This window comes from Sphaerodactylus townsendi, linkage group LG05, assembly GCF_021028975.2.
Source record: "Sphaerodactylus townsendi isolate TG3544 linkage group LG05, MPM_Stown_v2.3, whole genome shotgun sequence".
NCBI lineage: Eukaryota > Metazoa > Chordata > Lepidosauria > Squamata > Sphaerodactylidae > Sphaerodactylus > Sphaerodactylus townsendi.
In genome coordinates this window covers 84,664,937-84,686,001 of record NC_059429.1, presented here as the reverse complement: position 1 = coordinate 84,686,001, position 21,065 = coordinate 84,664,937, and the positions used below count along the sequence as shown (strand labels likewise).

The window sequence follows — 21,065 nt, the reverse complement described above, 5'->3', positions numbered from 1 at the left end:
CATCCAGATTGGTAAATCATTGCTAAATATAGCTTTACAATGTTATGTGCTGAAGGACTTGCTAGATTATGGGATTTGCACCCAGTAAATTCCTAGCTGTTTCTGGTGGGCAATCCAAGATTTTTTTTTCTTCAAGTTGCGTTGTTGTTGTTATATATCATCCATGCATTTGTTCACATCCCTTCTTTCAATCTTATCAAGCCCAGATAGGAGTTCACAAAGAAGAATACTGAAACAATACAATGTTTGAAAGAACATTAAGAACTAATGACTAATCCAATAAAAACAGAAATAAGATCAATGCTAAAGCAGCGGTGAAATCAGCAAGAAAATTGGTAGGCAAGCAGCAACTTAAGACCCATCTTAAAATTAGCTCCTCCAAAGGCCTTTTGAAATAAAAATAATCATCAACAGTATTCTAAAGGCCAGCAAGCAACAGGCCAAGAAATTGTCTCCTGGGAGAGGAGTTTCAAAGGATGGATGCCACTACCTGGAAACCCCTGTCCCTGGCAGAAACCAGCCCAGGCTCAGAGGGTCGTGACATTCTGGGCAGATATCTAAACTGATGCTAATAGTGATGAACAACATTCAGTGGTATTCAGTCTGTCACATTTTAATCCATGCTACTGCTGATGAGCCAGTGGGATATAGTGCTTAGAAGCTCAGACTGGGAGTTATTCCAGTCTAAAGCCATTTAAACTGGCAAATTTAGAACTCTGCATAGAACTTCAGAACTTATATTCATTCCGGATTAACCAATCCAAAATAAATGGTGTAGTTATATAAGCCTAGCCTAAACAATTAATCCTCAGAGGGAGGGAATCATAATTTGTAGGTAGCTTTTATCAACAAAAGCAAAAAACCCCACCCCTCTCTACCAAAAGCAAATTGTAAAAGTTAAAAACAATCTGAGATTTTAGCAATAAAATTTTATATACTACTACACACTTGAATGGCAATTGAGGTTAGGGCCATTCAAGCCTACCACATATCATAAATGAAGATGCCAGACAATGAAAGCTGGGAATTTATTCATACTTTACAGTCAAACTGCAGTTTATTATTTTTATTTTTATTAGATTTCCTAAGAGGCTACTCAATGAGCTTGCCAGTGCTTGAGAAGAACACTCTAGCTCAAAGCTTGGATCAATACGATAACCATATCCTTTATTCCTTGCATGGATACACACATACACAAACACACACAGACAAATGAGTTGACAAATATTGTTCATTAACACATTGATGAGTTTACAAGTTCAGATGATGATACTCAGCACAGAGGAAGTTCCCTTCCCAAGGCCTTGAACAGTCAGCCTAGCCAAACTAAACACTCTGATTGAACCTGCACTAAGTCTGCTTAACCAGACTAAACCAAGCATACTTAATCTACTAATTATCCCAAATAGTGTGAAGCAGACAAAAAGAGAACTTCTCCAAGCTAATTTATTATTACTTAATTCTGTTTAATATCACAGTTGCCAGTTCTTTAGCTGGTTGTTGGCATTTCATTATAAGTGGAGCCTCACCCAGAGGCCTAGGACACTGTAATGTATCAGCATAGTATTCATGTGCATCTCAGCAGGGTTGCCTTCTGAAACTCACAGATGTTGATTTTGTCAATTTAAAGATGTTTCAAGTGCCGCCCTAGTGTTTTTGAAATGGCGCACAGGGTGCCAATTACCACTTGGATGACCTCAGCTGGTTTGTGTCATAATCGCTGAATCTCGATGTTCAAATCATGGTATTTAGTGACTGTCTCATGTTCTTTTTCAATGATGCTGCTGTCACCAGGTATTACCATGTCAATGATGGTCACTTTCTTGTCCTTGATCATGGTGATGTCTAGTGTATTATGTGCCAACACTTTGCTTGGATTCAAAAATCCTACACCTTCTCATTTTCCGTTCCTTTCTCTGGACAATGTTCCCACCAGTTTTTTGCTGTCCTAATGTTTTAATTCTTGCATAAATTCCAGTGGATCATTCTGGCCATTGAGTTGTGCCTCTGTTTGTACTCAGTCTGGGTTATCTTTTTGCAGCTGCTAAGTACATGATCTACAGTTTCGTTGGGTTCCTTGAACAATCTGCACTTTGTATCATCTGAGCATTTTTCAATTCTGGCCTTGGTCATATTTGTCCTAATGGCCTGCTCTTGAGTAGCTAAAATCAGTGACTCAATTTCCTTTTTCGGAATTCCAATTGTTAACCATATTGTCCACCCTGTCCTTGATCTTCTCCAGAAATTGGCTGTGCAATGCTTTGTTGTGCCCACTTTCAGTCACAATTATTATTATCCTAGCACTTATTATTGTTGTTGTAGTTAATTTCCCACACTTTATAATAGTCTCAGAGTGGGTTAACATTTGAGGAAAAACTTCCCAAAATTCCTGCTCAGCCCTAAAAAACCCCAGCTAATTCCACAGAATTTTATAAAAATGTTATAGCCTTCCACATTGGCAGTAACCACAACATCTTGGATCAGGGAGTTTCACACTTTAACTATGTGCTGTGTGAAGAAATACTTCCTTCTGACTGTTTTGAATCTCTCACTCCTCAGCTTCAAGAGATGTCCCTGCATTCTAGTATTGTGAGAGAAGGAGAAAAACTTCTTTCTATCCACTGTCTCCACACCATACATGATTTTATAGATCTCCATCATGGCTCTCCTTCCCCACCTTTTTTTCTAAGCATTTTAACTGCTCCTTGTAGGGAACTGTTCTAATCCCCTGATCATTTTGATTGCTGTTTTCTGCACCTTTTCAGGCTCTGCAATATTATTTTTAGGTGTTCTGACCCAAACTGTACATAGTATTGCAAGTCATCTTAGATTTGTATACATTGGAAGGAGCTTCTAGAGCAAGGTGTGCACATATTCTGTTCATACATCTAATTTTCTTCTGAGCCACCTTTACAGAAAAGTCATCCACTAAATTCCTCTAAGTCCCCCAACGGGGGCGGGGGGGGGGCAGTGTGGCAAGATTAGAAAAGAGAACAGTTTGGCATGGAATTGAAGGGAAATGGTATGCAGCACTAGTAGCTTTTTTCTCTTTGAAATTTCTTTGTGTCTCATTGCTTTAGACCCTGATACACACATGTATATCTACCATTTTGAAGATTTCATCAAGAAATTTATACCAGTCTGCTAATAAATTAGATGGAATGTATGCATTTTGTGTCTCTTCTCCTGCTTTTAAAAATAAAAAGCTGCCTTGGAAAACAATTGTCAGGAGCAAAAGAATAGTGATAGGAAAGTTGCTTAATAATTCTCTACAAGTCTCTCTCTCTCACACACACACACACACACACACACACACACACACACACACACACACACAGAAGCTGGGATAGTTCACCATGAGATAAGCATCATGCAACTCTAGAATTAATTTTAAAAATTGATATGAACATCTGTGATCACTTCCAAGGATATGTTAACACTTAAGCTAAGATTTTTGGCCTTGGGGCAAGGCAGATTATTGGCATACTTGCAATCCCAAACTCATCTTTCGCTCATGTACACTGCAAAACTGTGTCTCTACTAAATTGCATGCCCAATTTCCCCTTCCAACTTTAACTTTACCTTCTCTCATTTTTCCCCCTCCTTCCCACTTTTTTGATCAAGTAACGGCAAACACTGTGTAAACTGCAAAGCATTTTAAAGGACTAACATTACAAAGTTTTCTTTATTCTGGCCCAATCTAAAGTAAGTATTTTATTATCCTGTCACATTCTGCCTCCTTGGGGTAGGGAGTTCAGGGTGGCCATGCCCTCCAGCATCATCCTGTCTTTAGCATACGCCACACGTCTCAGCAAAGGGGAAGATGAGGGTTTACAACAACCTTAGCACTCTTTCCCCAACCCTTAGTCTACCTTCTGATTCATCAGATGTGGCTGGGTAGTCCTTCCAGGTTAGCTTGGATTCATACCTTTTTAAGGCCTGCCTGCAGGTGGGCCATCCTGGGCCCCACCAATGCCTTCCAATTAGGGGTGGATCCTAGCTCACTCCCAGTTGCCCCCCCACCTCTCCTGCCCAATCTGAGGCTTCAAAACAACCTCCTGCTGGTCAACACTGTTTCCAGAAAGTCAACACTGTTCCCTGTCTCTGCCTGTCTTCAGGCTCTTCCTAAGGCCTCCTACCCCTGGCCTTCTCACTTCTCATGTGCACTAGTAGTGTTATAATTGCATCACTGGCAATGAAGGATGCTCTGGTATTTGAGGGGGGGGGGATCTATGGTAAAATGCTTTCTGCCGTAGAGTTTTCCCCAAATACCAGAGCATCCCAGATCACCATCAATATGATGTTGTCATTTCCTGCATGAACTGGAAGTGACTTGCCAACAACACCAGCCTAAATCCTTGGTGCTGAGTGTGGGGGGACCTGACAACCCTTTCCAACCCCAACATCCCTGTGGCCTCCTATTCCTGGAGCTGCAGATAAGTTCCAGAAAGGTTTAATTAGCTCTGGATAGATCCTATGAATTTTGGTGGAAGAGTGGTATTATCAAGTCCTCAAAAAACTGCATCAATAATTGTAGCTAGGATGCACATGAGCAGGTCACATGTTGTAAATCCATTTGTTTTGTAAACTTGAGAAATACAACTGCCAAAGGTGAATAATTTGTTGGATCCACAAGCCTAGTTTAGAAGTAACTTGTTGAGAAACTCTGACCTCAGTTTTAACAATCTGTTGGCCTTTTTATCATTTTTATACAATTTGGCATTTCACTGCGGGATTTGCTGGGGGCATGGTCTGGACTATCATTTCTCCCCTGCTCTCACACTCTGAATCTTTTCTCTAGCACTCCCATGGCAAGTATTCTTTATTCGCAGAAAGAAATTGTCTTAATCGTTGAGCTGGGGGAACATGGGCTGGCTGGTAGTGCAGAGCAGCTGGCTGCCCAAGAGGAGAGATTGTTTCTTCCATGAGTTTTCATTCCTTTTATTGTACACATCTTTCTTATTTCCTGCTCCCTAACAGGATTTTTGGCATGTTAAGGAATCTGAAAGACATTCCTGTGGGATTGTTCTTGAAGCTTTATATAACTTTGATGATTCCCATTGGCTTTGATGATTCTCCCAAACTGCTGACATGATCTCCATCCCTCAGCTCCTTCCTACCCCTCTCCTCTCCTTGAAGACTAGATTTCCTAGTAGGTATGCTGCTTTTGGAGGCCACTGGGAACATTTCCACCCGCTAATGAACAATCTGGACCAGAAGTTTAGTTTAAATGTGCCCTTGGTCTCAGTGCACGGATGACCAACTCAGGGAGAGGGAAACAGGCATATCCCTCCACCTGATGTGACCTATTCCTTAATAGTATATATATTTCTGACCAACATTGATTATACAACCTAAATCACTATTTTATACACATACGGACATAAGTTCTGGGTGTGGGTGTCAAAAATACAGATCTCTTTGATCATAAAAAGCATGTTGCTACATGCTGCTTTGATATGGGGCTCCCATCCAAGCAAGAATGCTAAGGAATAGTCAGATAATTTCCCTTTAAAACTTCTGAAAGGGATTCAAAGGCCTCAAACTTTCTTCAGGGGTAAGATTCAGTCTGTGAACTAGCAGCTGTTGCCTTATGGCCAAGTCTGTGGGGGTGGGGGAATCGCCTCTGGGATGCAGTGCAGGGCTGTGTTGGTGTGTTTGCCTTCTCTGCCAGCATAAAGGGCATCCTCACCAGCAAGAGACAGCAGAGGTACCAACAGCCAGGCACACCATGGCTCTATAGCAGCAAAGTCTGGAAGTAAGTGCCAAAGCAGAGCAAAGGTGGCATACAATCAGATATTGGTATGGGAGTGCAGTTCGGGGTGTTCCTGGGCTTTAAGGCCAAGAACAACCTGACCAGGGCTTGGGACTTCTGTTTAGTCCTATGGAAGGCTTTCAAATGGCCAGGTTTTTGCTGCCTCCCTGGGCCACCTGAAAGCCTTCTGGAGGTGATGCAGTGGCCGTGCTGTCCCTGGCGACCGGGGGCTTGTGGACTGGGCTGTTTGCATTGCATTGGCTCCAATGGATTCAGAAGGGTGCAATTTAGTTTAAGATTGACCTGCTAACATGGTACCTGAAGATCACCACTGCTCCCATTCTCAGCAAGGAATTTTAAAAATCTTAAGATGTCTATTTGCTTAACTCAATTTACATAGATTTTTTAGGAAAAGAACCATGCAAATGCTGACAAGGTACATACCTGTTTGGCTTTCTCAAGGCTGCTGCATAACGTACTTTTAGACCATACCCTGGAACCAAAGCATTCCCATCTCTTGCACTGCTATCTAAAATCTGCTGTGTAATTATGTGAATGTGGGCTGTGATGATTTAACACACTGGATTTATAATGGGATTGCTTGTGTGTGCGTGTGTGTGTGTGTGTGTGCAGCTTAATTTATATTTACTAACTGCTGCAATTCTCATATTGTGTCTTTATAGCTTTGATGCACTTCATTGAAAACAAAAAAAAATAGAAAAACAACACATGAATGGAATTGCCAGGCAAAACTAACTTTGTTCATGTACGTTAACACTGAAATAGTGGCTGGCCATGATGCCTGTTGAGGAAACATCCATGGGGATTACTCAGCAAATGGCAGGTGGCACCGAGGATCTCTGCAGGTACACAAAATGGTGGGTAAAAGAACCATTTTAACTGAAAACACTTTATTTTTGTGCTATGTGGACAAAAGAAGTGAAAACGATTCTTTTAAAATGTCTTAGGTCAGCAAGAGGTTTTATTTTATTTATTATGTGGAAAAGGCCATTGTCTGGGGGTGTTATGCCCAATTATATTGACTTGACCCAAGACATTCTCAGTTCAAGATGTTCTGAAAAGTCTCCCCATGGAAATACACTGGCTGCCCTTGGCATCATGCACTTTGGCTTAGAAAATGGTACCAAATCCTATTTTAAAAAGCACAGTGTCTTCTGACACACATGCGAAGTTATTCCAGTTTAAATAAGACAGTTCCAGAATACAGAGGCCTGACCAAAATGGAATGTTGGCTCTTGGAACTGTATGTACTTTGGCTTGAAGCTGCTTCTGAGTTTTCTCCCATTAACTTCTAGTCACAAGTTGCAGAAAGCCACAAAACAGAGTCCAAAGCTCCCTGTGTACGTATCAATCACTTGCTTATTGCTCTGTTCACCAATGAATGGTAGTGGTACAGATACATGCCTCAGCAGCAGTACCCTACCCACAAACTTCTCAGTAGGTAATATTTTGTTTAAGCATAAAACTAAGGATTCCAATTTTATAAGAAAAACCTGTGAAGCCTCAAAAATATTTGGGTGTGCATATTATGCACTGATCTACCACAGTTCAGAAGCCAGGGTGACTAAAGGTAATTGCCGCAGATATCAGGGGAATGCTTTGTTTGTTGATCCTTCAGGATATGAACTAGGTAGACCACTGGTCTGATCCAGCAGGGCTGTTCTTACCCTCTTAATTCAGAACAAAAAGAGCTAGTGTGTAGCTGACCAATTTGTTTACTATGTGCGATTACATAAGATTTTGAAGAGCAAGGTCGGGAAATAGTTGTATTTGAACCATTCACAGGAGCAATACTAGAAACAAGCTACTCTGGGCTATGGCTACCAATATCTAGGTAGGGCCTGGAGCTATTCCAGAATGGCAACTGATTTCTAGCCTACAGAGATTAGTACCCTGGAAGAAAATGAATGCTTTGGATATGGTAATAAACTCCAAGGTCCCTCCCTCCCCAAACCTCCTTCTCTCCAGATTCCACCCCTAAATCTCCCAGAATTTCCCAACCTACCACGCCAAGGACCCAGGACTCCTATGGCCCCAGGGCAGTTTCAGGCCAGCAAAATTGTACAAAGGAGGAGAGAGGCTTCTCTACAAATACCGCTGTCCAGTACAAATAGGAGCCCCCCTGTGTGGGAATTGAAGAGAACCTCCAACTCACATCTGGCTGTTCCATAGGACCAACCTATGTAGTCCATAGTGAGAATCTTAGCACATACTTAAGTGATGCTCTTCCAGAGATTGCAGCCATCTGGCTTGATTGAAATAGCTATGGTTATGAAGCATGTGTAATTCAGTGGCCATTTACCATCAACCAGCTGGATGATTATGAAGCAGAAAACTGTCCATGAGTTGCTTAGAGAGGTATTATATAACACAGTCACAGTTCTGTTCAATCACTGCCAAAGTACATGAGACAATTACATTAACTCACCAAACAGTCACGTGGCAGGGTCTGTCTCCTAGCAGAAAGCTTTCCCTTCCCAACAGAGAGGTCAGATCTATCTTCCGTCCTTCTTTATCCTGCCCAGCTGGGGTCTCTCATTGCTCCTCCCATGGCCTATCTCTTTGAAACAGGACAAAAGAAAACTGGCTCAAAGGAGGAAATGTGTGGTGTCTGCAGTTACAAGGTCCAGGGATTATGTGAAACCTGTGGTGGATGGGGCTTGAGGATGGGAGGGACCAGCTGATTATAATGCCAGAGTCCAATCTTCAAAGTACCCATCATCTCCATCTGGTCTCCATCATCTGCAGATTAGTTTAAATTCTGGGAGATCTCCATCCCCCCCCTTCCCCCCGGAGGTTAGCAACAGTAACCCTCCATCCACTTTCCAAATGGGGAGAGTGTTGGAGCAAAGCTATGCCTTCAAAATGGAAGCACTATGGTCTGGATTCTTCCGTTTAACCCTTCCAGGGATTTTCCCACTTTCCCAGTCAGCTATAGTGCAGCTACAGCACAGCTTTGCAGAGCAGAAAAGAGGGAAAGGAGGGGTTCTGAGCCACAAGGGAGGATCCAGTTCAGCTGTCATTGTGTTGCAGATAGAGCCTTGCTCTCTTTGCCTCTACCTTCAGAGGTGAGATGGGGGGGGGGGGGGCAGAGACGCAGCTTTTTGGAAGGGGTGTCTCACTTATGAAATGCTCATCTGCTTGAGCATTCCCTGGTGCCTATATTACTTTCTTTAAGCTACCAGGCCAAGCTTTTAATGGGGATAATTTTAAGCTGTCAGTGGTCTGTTTTTATGAACTATATTTTTATGCCAGGCTGGGTTTTTAATGTTGAGTTTTAATGAAAATCTTTTAAAGAATGGGCTTTGTTTTTTTTTATTTTGTAAGCTGCCTCGAACAGGTGGAGAGGCAGCATAACTTTTTTCTACGTCTAAGTAAGATGTTTCACAACTATACACAAAATAAATATGTATTTAAAAAGTACTGCATTCCAGTGGAATTTGGTATGCTTAACAGAAAACAGTTTTTTAACCCCCAAAAGTAAGTCTCTCATCACAAGAAGAGATATTTTATCTGAGGCTCTCCACACCCATTTTCAGAGTTAGAACATCAGAATCTTTTCCAGGGAATCCATCCAGTGATAATGGAATCTGAGCAGTGGGGAAAGCTAAGGTCCTCCTGGCTGTTCTAATCTGGACCACAAACACTCAAAATATCTGGAGTGTGTCCCTTTGATTAACCCTGTTAGTACTCTTCCATTGTCATCTGTAGACTCTCTGCCCTGCTCTGTCTGTCTCCTGTTGGCTCCTATAATGATTGCGTTCTTGGCTTTTGAACAAGTTCTCCAACTCACAAAGTTTAACTTAGTGGTCAGTTCCTGGCTCCTTTTGTCTGTATGCAGCAGAGAATGTCCACACAATGGTCATGCATACAAACAGTCATAATGATGCTTTGATCACCACATATTCCATACAATTTATTTGAAACTACACTGAGCTTTCTGAAGACTGTTTATTTCTTTCATTCATCTAGTACCTCCCTCAAATGTAAATCATCTTCTGAAATCCTGATTTTTTGGCAAGAGGAATTATCTAAATGGTTTATGAGCAAGCCCCTGAGCTCAGTTTGGAATTGGACCATGTTGTACATCTCAAATAGGATGCTGTTGTATTCTCAGTGATGTTGTATGTCATGTGGCAGGATCAGAATTCCTCTGTTTACCCTTTCTAAGTCCTTGATCCTTTTTATTCTGCTACTGCTGTTACAATTCCTTTGCTCTCTGGTGCTTAGGATGATGCCTAGGGAGGAATTCCACTCTGTATCAGATTCAATGCACCTTTTGAAGCCAATGGGCTTTGCCAGGCATAACTGTCTTTAGGATTGCATTGACAGTGTCAGAGTCACTCAATGGGTTCACAACAGCAGGAGGGATCCCAAGTTTATAATCTTCCTTCACATATTTCTTTCTTTCCTTCCAATTCACCCACTTCAGTGCTCAGGTACATGTCTTTTTGAAATCAGAAAACTTATTTAAACTAGTCTACTTGCCAGGAATAGGATTAGATTTGCCAATTTAACTATGTGGGAATAAAACAGCCAGTAGGGATGCAGAGAAAGTCCCATGCTATTTCATCAGAAGAGGGTGTTCATAATGAGAACAGGAGAACCAGTGTGAGGTAGAGGTTACAGTGATGGACTGGGATTTGGAAAACCCAAATTTAAATCCTAACTCTACCATGAAAACCTGCTGAGTAACTGTGGGTTACTCACATACGACTTCACAGGGTTATTGTGAAGATAAAATGGAAGAAAGAAAAACTATGAAAGCTGCTTTGTATCCCAATTGAGAAGAAAGGCAGGGTATAAATTAAATAAATAAGTCATACCCTGGTTTTTGTCGGTAATCCATTCAGATTACCTCTGCGAAAACTGAAACTGACGAAAACCGAGGGCAAACAGCCTAGCAACTTATGCAAAAGTTGCCTCAGATTTGAGGCAACTGACGAAAACCGAAGGCAACAAACAGCTGGATCCCATTGGGGAAAACCAAAACCAACGATTTCCAAAGGCGATGAAAACCGAGGTATGACTGTAAATATGTTCGATCCCAAGCATAATAGTAAACAAGCCTTCAGTTTTCTGGTTACTCCCGTTTCATCTTATAATTAGTTCATTTTTTTCTTAGCTTTTTTGTGGGGGGAATTCTTGGAAAAGTCTGTTTTCAACTGACAGTTTTTCAAAAGCAAGTAAAATAGTGGCACACCTGTGAAAGCTTTGCAATTCTCACTTGGACCTTCCTGAGCATGCCCAGGAATATCCATTGCTGTATGTGAACTGAATACTTTACAGTGTCTTGTGGTTTAGGGAAATTGGTCTGAAAAGAATTGGAGACCACAGTTCCTATTTATCATAGCAACAGCAGACACTACTGAACATACTTTTGCACTTAAAAATATGACCTGTAAGTCTTCTGCCATCTCTAGTCACCTTCCCTAGCCTTTAGGTCCACATTCCTCCATAAGTGTAAGTTTGACTGGAAATAAAGGAATAACAGAGAGAGGACTAATAGAGACACAAACATTCCATGCTTCCTCAACAAAAGAGCAGCCGTGAATCATCACAGCTGCAGTTGCTGCCCAGGAGGGGCAGGAGGAAGCCCCTGGCATCTGCCCTAGTAAGGGCAGATGAGGGGCCTCCCAGCCATGCCCCTTGAGGGCAGGCGCAACATCACCCGGGGGGAGGCTGGCCAGAGCCTACAAAAGGCCAGGCCGGCCTTTGTGCCTACCATGTGCTCTGGCTGGCCAGCAACTTGCCCGCCCACTCTCCCTTTATGCTTTGGTGATGTGTTAATGTATGCTGCTTTGTTGTAGCCATTCAGTGGTTTGGCACATGGGGATTGATCTGAGGGGCTGGGGGAGGGAAGCTAAAGAACTACCCCCCTGTTTTGGGTATGGAATGTCATAGCAAGAAGCCGACCACCCAGCTGAGCATCACAGCAAAGCTCCAGTAAGAGGCTGACCACCCGCTGGAGCTCCGGAGTAGTAGCAAGGGCATCTGTTCAGCCACCAGGGAGCGGCAAGAAGAACGGCTTGCCCGGGAAGCACCCCTGAGGAGGGGCTGCCCAGTGTTCCAAATCAGATCAAAATCCCATGCTGCACCTCACACTTCTTACTGCACAATAAACGTTTGGCTATGGCCAAGTAATTTACCCCAGCCAGGAGTGTGGTTATTGGGTCAAGGGGCTCCAAGAAGGGGTGGTCCCATCCTTGGGCAGCAAAAACAATTCCCCACCGGTTTCCCTGTTCCCTACTCAAGAATTCTCCAAGTACATTAAGAAAAAAGTACAAATAGCAAGGAGTGCCAGGGAATCTCACCCATCACTGACCTGTGTGTGAAACGTAATCACACAGACCTTATTTTGCTCTTCTCCCAATAGTAATTCTGCCCCATGAAAACAGTAAATAATTATTCCTGTGAGACTGTCCTACTTTGTCAGGGGACTTTACAGAGGACTTCATCAGAGGACTTTACACCAGCATACACATCACAAAACCCTTTTGCAAGGACTGATGGATGCTTATTTGTGGATTCTACTTTATTTAAACTGGCGACCTATTTCATCTTTTGAAAATCAGAGCCAAGGAGAGAGAATGACACTGCAAAGTGAGTAGGTCAGTGAGTTTTAAGAGCAGAAAACCTTGTGCATAATCCATACAATATGTTCCACTATTTTCCCCACAACTGGCCCCATATATCCTATCCATCACTGAACACCTTGCTCAGAATAGCCTGAACTTAGAAAACTCTTTCACGCACTTGGACTGCAATGTTCTGCATTCTCTATGCTTTAAAGAGGAGCGTGGTGCTGGTTGAAGAACTGGAAAGAGTGAGGTCATACTAAGAGAATTTGGTATGTCCTCTTCATTCCAGCCAGGTATTTAAGGCAACAAAGAGGAACACATGTTTTGAACGTTCCTTGGATAGTTCGGCCACTAAATCCATGGACAAATTTCCCCAGGAGAAAAAGGAAATAAATGCACCCTGTCCAGTACTGGGGAAATTAAGCAATGGAAAAAACTAGGCAAGTCTATCAAGGCTCATAAAGCTTACACTCAATATACAGCTCATTCTCCTTTTCTTGGGTTATTATCTTCTCCTGGCACCTGCTTGCAGCCTTTTCTGGCCACACCAAACAGAAGAGGAAAAACAGACAAGGCACAGGAATTTAATAGGGAAGGGGTACTGCAGAGTTTTTGTTTGTAGAATTTGTATTTCACCTTCTACCAAGGCACCATAACAAATGGAAAGGCAACCCCAGCCAGCAGTCCTGGAGCCTCTGCTGGAGAAATGTGGAATGACATTGTGGACTGACACTCAACTTTGATAGTTTGCTAAGGGCTACAACTTCACGTCTTGAATTGGAGCCTTTAATAAAGATCAGTGTCAAGTTGTGGAAGACATTACCCATAAGAATCCACCTCAGATAATCATTGTTTGTGATCTTCATTTTCATTCAGAATTTAACTGTACATGCTAGATAGCAGTTTAGGAATGCATAGAAAGATGGGGTTCTCTGATGAGGATCTGAATGAACCACAATACAAGAATGCCCTTCTGTGTCTCTTTTTCCTAAGCCATCTGGTTTCAGCTGTTTAGAATTTCCAGCACTCTCTTATTTCCTCTACATTTGTCATCTCTAATGCTTGTGAGTATTTCTTTTCTCTTTTGTGATGCTGTAGTAGAGTCTCCTTGGGAGGTCTGGACTGCAAGAGAATAATTTCATTCGCTATGGAGGTTGCAACACTCAGTGTGGTCACACACACTGTTTTTGTGGTGGGTTCAAGTAGAGGGAGGAAATAAGAATTACATTTGGATTCACATTTTTTGAGAATTAAATCACCCCAATGTTCATCTGAAACAAAACCCCTTTTAAAAAAAATTCTCAATATTACTACTATTAAAAATAATATTATACTTAATAATAATATGAGTTCGATAGCCACAGATTCACTCTTTACCTGAGTTATTGACTTCCTTAAAGGTCTCTTCTGAATGCATCTGTCCTGTTATTTATCCAGCCCAGAAGCAATCCCATAATACAAAGGTATAGTAAGACGCATGTTCTATTTAGCCCTTCTAAAGCACCTCAGCTATAGTGCGATGGAAGTTTAACTTCTGAGCTCTCTACATGGTGACACTTGGTGGAAATAGCTGCCATTCCTAAGGTTCATGAGAATGAAAGTGGAAGCTGGAGCTGTGATGGGGAGGTGAGATGGGATCCCCCCTACACACATACACAATGGGGAGATGAAATATTGGACTAAGGGTCTGGTTCAATAGCTTCAGTCTTTCAAAGAGTCTTTCCAACCCGTTTGCCAAAGGAATCCTTCTACAATTTTTCCAACTGTATCATCCCATAGGATTCTTTCACAACAATATATGAAATAACTTTAATATTAGTTACAGTGTTACAATTACAATCTTGCAGGGTAATTATCAGAGACTGCCCCTTAATGGCGCCCGGAGCAGACGTAGCAGTCTGGAGCTCCGGCAACTGGAAAATTTTTAAGGAATTTAGGACTAACTCCTACCTGATTATTGCAGCAAATGAGGGGTTTCCTACCCTCCATTATATGGCACTTACATTTGGTACCCTGCTTAGTGAATCTGGACAACAGGATAGTAGTACATCTGCTGCGTTGCATGGAAAGCAGCCCATTTCGATAGCGGCTGGTTCCCAGTCCCCAGTTCGGTGGATGGCAACTTGAGTGAGCTGGGTGAGCCACGAGATGGAGAAAGAGGTCAGTGGCAGAGACCCTGGGACTGGCGAGATGGAGGGGTCTGTGGCAGGGATTCCGAGCAATGTCTGACCGCAGCCAAGATTCCTGGCAGGGCTCAGCTGTACAAGATTGGGTGGAGACCACAATGCCCACTTCATCTTGGAGGATGCTTGGATGGAGAGGGGGGTTGGTGGCACGGATCCCCCACGATGTAGCAGCTTCTCCTGATGGAATTTGGGTATGGTGGTGAGGGGGTGGTGGCAGGGACCCCAGAACAAACACTCAAGAGTCTCCCACTCAAAGAACATCTAAGAGTCTCCTAGCGAAGAGCAGAGCACACCCATTAAGAACATGGCGGCTGCCCTTTAATGAACGCTGGAAAGGGAAATTTCTCAAAGATGAGGGGGATAGTGCGCAGGAAGCTGAAAGGGAAAATCAAGAGAGTCAAAACTGTCCAGGATGCTTGGAGGTTATTTAAAATCACAGTAATAAAAGCTCAGCTGGAATGTGTTCCACAGGTTAGAAAAGGCAGCACCCAGTCCAAAAGAAAGCCACCATGGTTAACAAGAGAGGTTGAGGAAATTATCAGAAAAAAGAAAATGTCTTTTAGAAAATGGAAGTCCAGTTTGACTGATGAAGAATATGAGAGGGAACACAAATGGTGGCAAAAGAGAAGCAAGTTAGCTGTAAGGGAGGCAAAAAAGGATTATGAGGAACGCATGGCTGCGAACATCAAGACCAGCAACAAACAGTTCTTCAAGTACATCAAAAGCAGGAAGCCAGCAAAGGAAGCGGTAGGCCCGTTAGATGACAAAGGAACAAAGGGTGTGCTAAAAGATGGCAGGGAGATTGCAGAGAAGCTGAATGAATTATTTGCATCTGTCTTCACCCAAGAGGAGGTGAGGAACATTCCTGCACCTGAACCAAGCTTCTTAGGAGGCGAATCCGAGGAACTAGTGAAGATAGTGGTAGACAAGGAAGAAGTTCTGGCAGCCATTGATAAACTAAATGTTACCAAATCCCCTGGCCCAGATTGCATTCACCCAAGAGTTCTTAAAGAGCTCAAGCATGAAATTGCTGATCATCTCACTTTAATATGCAACTTATCCCTGAAATCAGGCTCCATCCCTGAAGACTGGAAGATGGCCAATGTCACACCAATCTTTAAGAAAGGATCTAGGGGGGACCCGGGAAATTACAGGCCAGTCAGTTTGACATCTGTTCCTGGTAAATTAGTAGAATCTATCATTAAAGATAAAATTATAAAACATGTAGAAAAGCAAGACCTGCTGAGAAAGAGTCAGCATGGCTTTTGCAGAGGCAAATCCTGTCTTACAAACTTACTAGAGTTCTTTGAGGGTGTAAACAGGCATGTGGACAGGGGTGAACCGGTGGACATTGTCTACTTGGATTTCCAAAAGGCTTTTGACAAAGTTCCTCACCAGAGACTGTTGAGAAAACTCAGCAATGAAGGAATAAGAGGGGAAGTCCTCCTATGGATTAAAAACTGGTTGAGAAACAGGAAACAAAGAGTGGGTGTAAATGGGAAGTTCTCACAATGGAGAGATGTCAAGAGGGGTGTCCCCCAAGGATCTGTTTTGGGACCAGTGCTCTTTAACCTATTCATAAATGACCTGGAAGTAGGGGTGGGTAGCGTGGTGGCCAAGTTTGCAGATGATACCAAATTATGTAGGGTGGTGAGAACCACAAAGGATTGCGAAGAGCTCCAAGCGGACCTTGATAAATTAGGTGAGTGGGCTAAGAAATGGCAAATGCAGTTCAATGTAGCAAAATGTAAAGTGATGCACATAGGGGCAAAAAATCCAAACTTCACATACACGCTACAGGGGTCAGTGCTATCAGTCACAGACCAGGAAAGGGATTTAGGCGTCTTAGTTGATAGTTCCATGGGAATGTCAACTCAATGCATGGCAGCTGTAAAAAAGGCAAACTCTATGCTGGGGATCATTAGAAAGGGAATTGATAATAAAACTGCAAGGATTGTCATGCCCTTATATAAAGCAGTGGTGCGACCGCACTTGGAGTACTGTGTCCAGTTCTGGTCGCCGCATCTCAAAAAGGATATTGAGGAGATAGAAAAAGTGCAGAGAAGGGCAACAAGGATGATTGAGGGACTGGAGTACCTTCCCTATGAGGAGAGGCTGCAGCGTTTGGGACTCTTTAGTTTGGAGAGGAGGCGGCTGAGGGGGGATATGATTGAAGTCTACAAAATTATGCATGGGTGAGAAAATGTTGACAGAGAGAAATTTTTCTCTCTTTCTCACAATACTAGAACCAGGGGGCATTCATTGAAAATGCTGGGGGGGACGAATTAGGACTAATAAAAGGAAACACTTCTTCACGCAACGTGTGATTGGTGTTTGGAATATGCTGCCACAGGAGGTGGTGATGGCCACTCACCTGGATAGCTTTAAAAGGGGCTTGGACAGCTTTATGGAGGAGAAGTCGATTTATGGCTACCAATCTTGATCCTCTTTGATCTGAGATTGCAAATGCCTTAACAGACCAGGTGATCGGGAGCAACAGCCGCAGAAGGCCATTGCGTTCACATCCTACATGTGAGCTCCCAAAAGCACCTGGTGGGCCACTGCGAGTAGTAGAGAGCTGGACTAGATGGACTTTGGTCTGATCCAGCTGGCTTGTTCTTATGTTCTTATGTTCTAACTCACTACATGTAATATTGTGGACGTTGGATATTATTTTCCATTACCTCAAAGAAGATCAATGATGTTTACAGCTGTAGTTAATTTTGGGGTTATTAGATTGTGGGGTGTTGGAAAGTTGAGTTTAGTTAGTGGATGAATTTTTATTGTGATAATGAGAACTGGGTTGATGTAGACTGAGTTAATATTTATGCACTAAATTGGATTTTTTGGTAGTGTAGGTAGGTAGGATTGTTATAATTAGGTTGTTCTTGGACTATGAAATTGTTAGGAAGTCGCCATCCATCTTTCTATATTATATCAGGTTAAATAAGAGCCTGTTTAGTTTTAGTTGGTTATGATTTACCGGTATCTTTTATAAAATGGTGTTTATGGTGGATTTAGATTGCTGCTATATTTGCTGCTAGGATATTATATTGACATTACTATTGTATTATTGTTATGTTGTTATGGATTGTTATGTTATTGTTGCTATGTTATTGTTGCTATGTTATTGTTGCTATGTTATTGTTGTGCTATGTTATTGTTGCTATGAAATATTGTGCTATGTTGGATATTGCTATTGTATTACTGTTATGTTTTTATGGAATGCTATACTATTGTGCTGTTATTGTTATGAAATATTATATCGTTGTCTGCTTATTAACCTGTTACTAGTCTGGTAACCTGATGTAGAATTGTTAAGTATTTGTTGAACTGTTGGCCTATTGTGGGGCTAGTGCAATTGGTATTGTAACTTCGCTTAGTCCTACTGTATTATTAGTCCTATTGTATTATTATGTTATTGTTTATTTATTATGTTGTGCACTGCCCTGATCCCTCCAGGGGAGGGTGGTATATAAATTAAATATCTAATATAATGTAATTAATAGCTATTAAGATGCCTGTTTGAGTACAACAACACAGCAAAGAAATAACAAATTACAGCTCCCTCAAGCACTGTGATATGACTCATGTTTGATACTTATTTACATATAACAGGATTTAAAACCATATGTAGCATTATAATTAGTCCTTGGTTCCACAAACCTTTGATCCATTTTCAGAAAGAGAATATTAAAAAGAAATTTAAAAATTGATGCTGTTATAAGATTAGAACTCAGATCCTTTGCTACTTGAAGAGAATGCTTTCAGGACCCAAGAATTTGAACCTGTTCATAATCTGAGTTATAGAACTGAGATCCCCAAAAATCTGTAGCCAACTGGTTGTCATTGAGCTGATATAACAGCCCTACTTTTTGTTGAGTAAATAACAGCACTAGAATCAACTCGGCCGTAATTGCGACAGGGGGCACGGCACATGATGAGCTCCGGAGCAGTGAGTATGCGTGCCCTGGGCCAGCTGGACGGCCGAGCCACACCTGGCCTGAGCACGTGATACATGCAAGGGGTGGAGCTTGCTCCCTATATATTAGGCAGCGCACGTTTGCTCCGGCCATCTTCAACGCTTGGAGCAAACTGACCCACCTTCTCTATTTGAGCAGGGTTTGCTGCTTTATTTTGTCACAGCCTAGGTGGTTTGGGCAGAGGAGCGCATCCTTATGGGGAGGCCGAGATTGCGCACCGGACCTCCCATGGTTGGGGGCCTCCATAAGAGGCTTGGGGTGGGGCGGGCTCATGGCGCATGCCGTGGAGGCCTCTGCAATCGAGCCCGACACCCCAGCAGGAAGGGGGCCACAACGGGTGGGCGCCCAGGTGGCCCAGTACCTCTCTGTCCCCTCCAATATGGATTAGGGTTGGTGCCGGGGTCGCGTAGAAGGTGCACGAGGAGTCTTGAATGCAATTTAATAATAGAAAAACCCCTATAATTATATAAACACTGGAACCAGTTTGAGTTATTTTTCTGAAGTATTGTTTGGTAAGTAGTTTATTTTCCTTTTCTCCTTCCGCTCATTTTATACAAGCAGTTCTTTATAGGAGCACATTTTTTTACAGAAGAAGTTGTTTTTTTAAAAAAAGTTTTGATGTTGACAAATATAAGATTATAAGTTTATGACAGTTATTCGCATAATTATTTGCATGGTTTTATCTTCTATTTTAACATAAGATTTTAAATGTAAGTTTTCATTATTGTAAATCCCCCAAGGAAGCAGATGTGAAACTTGTCGCAGTCATCCTATTATTAAATGGCATTCAAGGCTCTCTGTGTACCTTTTGTATTTTTACAATATGCAGTTGTTTTCATTTCTGCTGGTACAGCCTATTTTACAGTTTTACGTGTGTGGAGAACCAAATGGAGCTGTATCACTTTTGGACTTTCTCACTGTCTTCTACATATAACCTTCACACTTTCCTGCTACTGAGGCTGACAGGCTTCTCTAGTTCCATCACTTCACAGGGTGTGAAAAAAGCATTATTCGATTATGTGATTATGTGGTAGTTGTTCAAATCCAGACTTTATTGAGTGAAACTAAGGATGCTACAAACCTCTTGGCAAGCCAGCTTGGCAGGCAAATATGCCATGTTCAACAGCCACCACAGTTTGTGAGCTGTACCTCAGATCTATTTGTATTACGTCTGTCCAACTTGAACATCTACCAAACAGCTTTGCAGTTGTGCAGTAGCAATGGTGGAGGAATTTTGTTTCTTTGTGGTAGAGTTTCATGTCCTTATTTTGTGGAGGGTTTGCATCCATGCAGTCAATGAAACTGATTCTCCAACAGGATCATGGATGGTCAGATCAGGCCATTAAACGATGTGAGCTATGCCAATATATATATATATTTAAAACATTGCTGATTGCACGGAACTGTACTCTTTCAAAGAGTAACTTAATGTGCAGACTCAAACTGCTCAAGAATAGCAGAACAATTACCGGTAATGAAAAACTGGTTTTCAACCAGTGACTGAAATGTAAGCAGAACCAATGTGTGTTTCAAAATTTGATTTTCTGAAATTGATTTTTTTGGACCTATTTCAGGCTAGTTTTTGAATAGTTTTTGGAACTGAAACTAACTTGATTGCCTTGACTGATTATTTTTTTCAGGAGAGCAACAAGTAAAACCCTGTTGATACTTCTGCACCTCTCAGTAGCTTTCAGCACTGTTGATCTTGGCATCCTTCTAACCTGTTTGGTTGAGATGACAATGAGGGGCACTGTGTTGCAATGGTTCAGGAGCTATCTGGGTGACAAGATGACCCAAGGAGATTGCTACTAAGCACTGATTCACCAACAGCACTGAGTTCTAGGTCTCTTTTTTATTATGGCCATTCTGCACAAGTCACTGAAAACATTTGCAAAATGTTTGCAAAACATTTCAATCCTCCCCGTTGTTCTTCCCTCACCCCCTCGAAAATGCTTCCTAGTCACCATTTTGTGATTTTCTCATTTTATTGTAATGTATCTATGGATTCATAGTTTCGATGCTTCAAAGCCTCATGCTGCGATTCTTCATGGGTTGTGTTCTCATCACTTCAAAGATATCAACCCATTTTTTAAAAAAATGATAGAAGTAAAAATGTGAGACAACAAAGCAAGCTCAAAAAATGGTGCCAAGGGGAGGTAGAAAATGTTTTAAAGATCTCTGCACAGCAAGTAAAAACATTTTAACAAAAATAATTGCTAAAATAGAGGATGCATATAAAACATTTTGAGGCTGGAAATAAAATGTTTTCGGTTGAAAACTATGTGGAACTCTTCAGAGGAAGAGTTATCTTTACTGCCTCAAAATATTTTATTTTGGTTGTTTGGAAAGGGCCTATGTCCAGTAAGGAAGTGCATGTTCTGAATTATTGTTTATTTATTAATTTGTTGAAGATGAGTGATGGTTTTGAGATGGTAAAGGGCTACTTGAGGCCAATTTATAGAACCTCAGAGAGGTTGGAAGGGGTAATATTATAGACCAATGCCTTCTCAATGCAGGATCAACTTAAAATGTCCCTGAC

At 41.9% G+C, this 21,065-nt stretch overlaps 1 protein-coding gene across 1 annotated transcript in view; it reads left to right on the top strand.

Moving 5' to 3' along the window:
* Nucleotides 1-21,065, top strand: part of FMOD (fibromodulin) — a 176,206-nt gene that overhangs the window by 26,213 nt on the left and 128,928 nt on the right. The window lies entirely within an intron of this gene.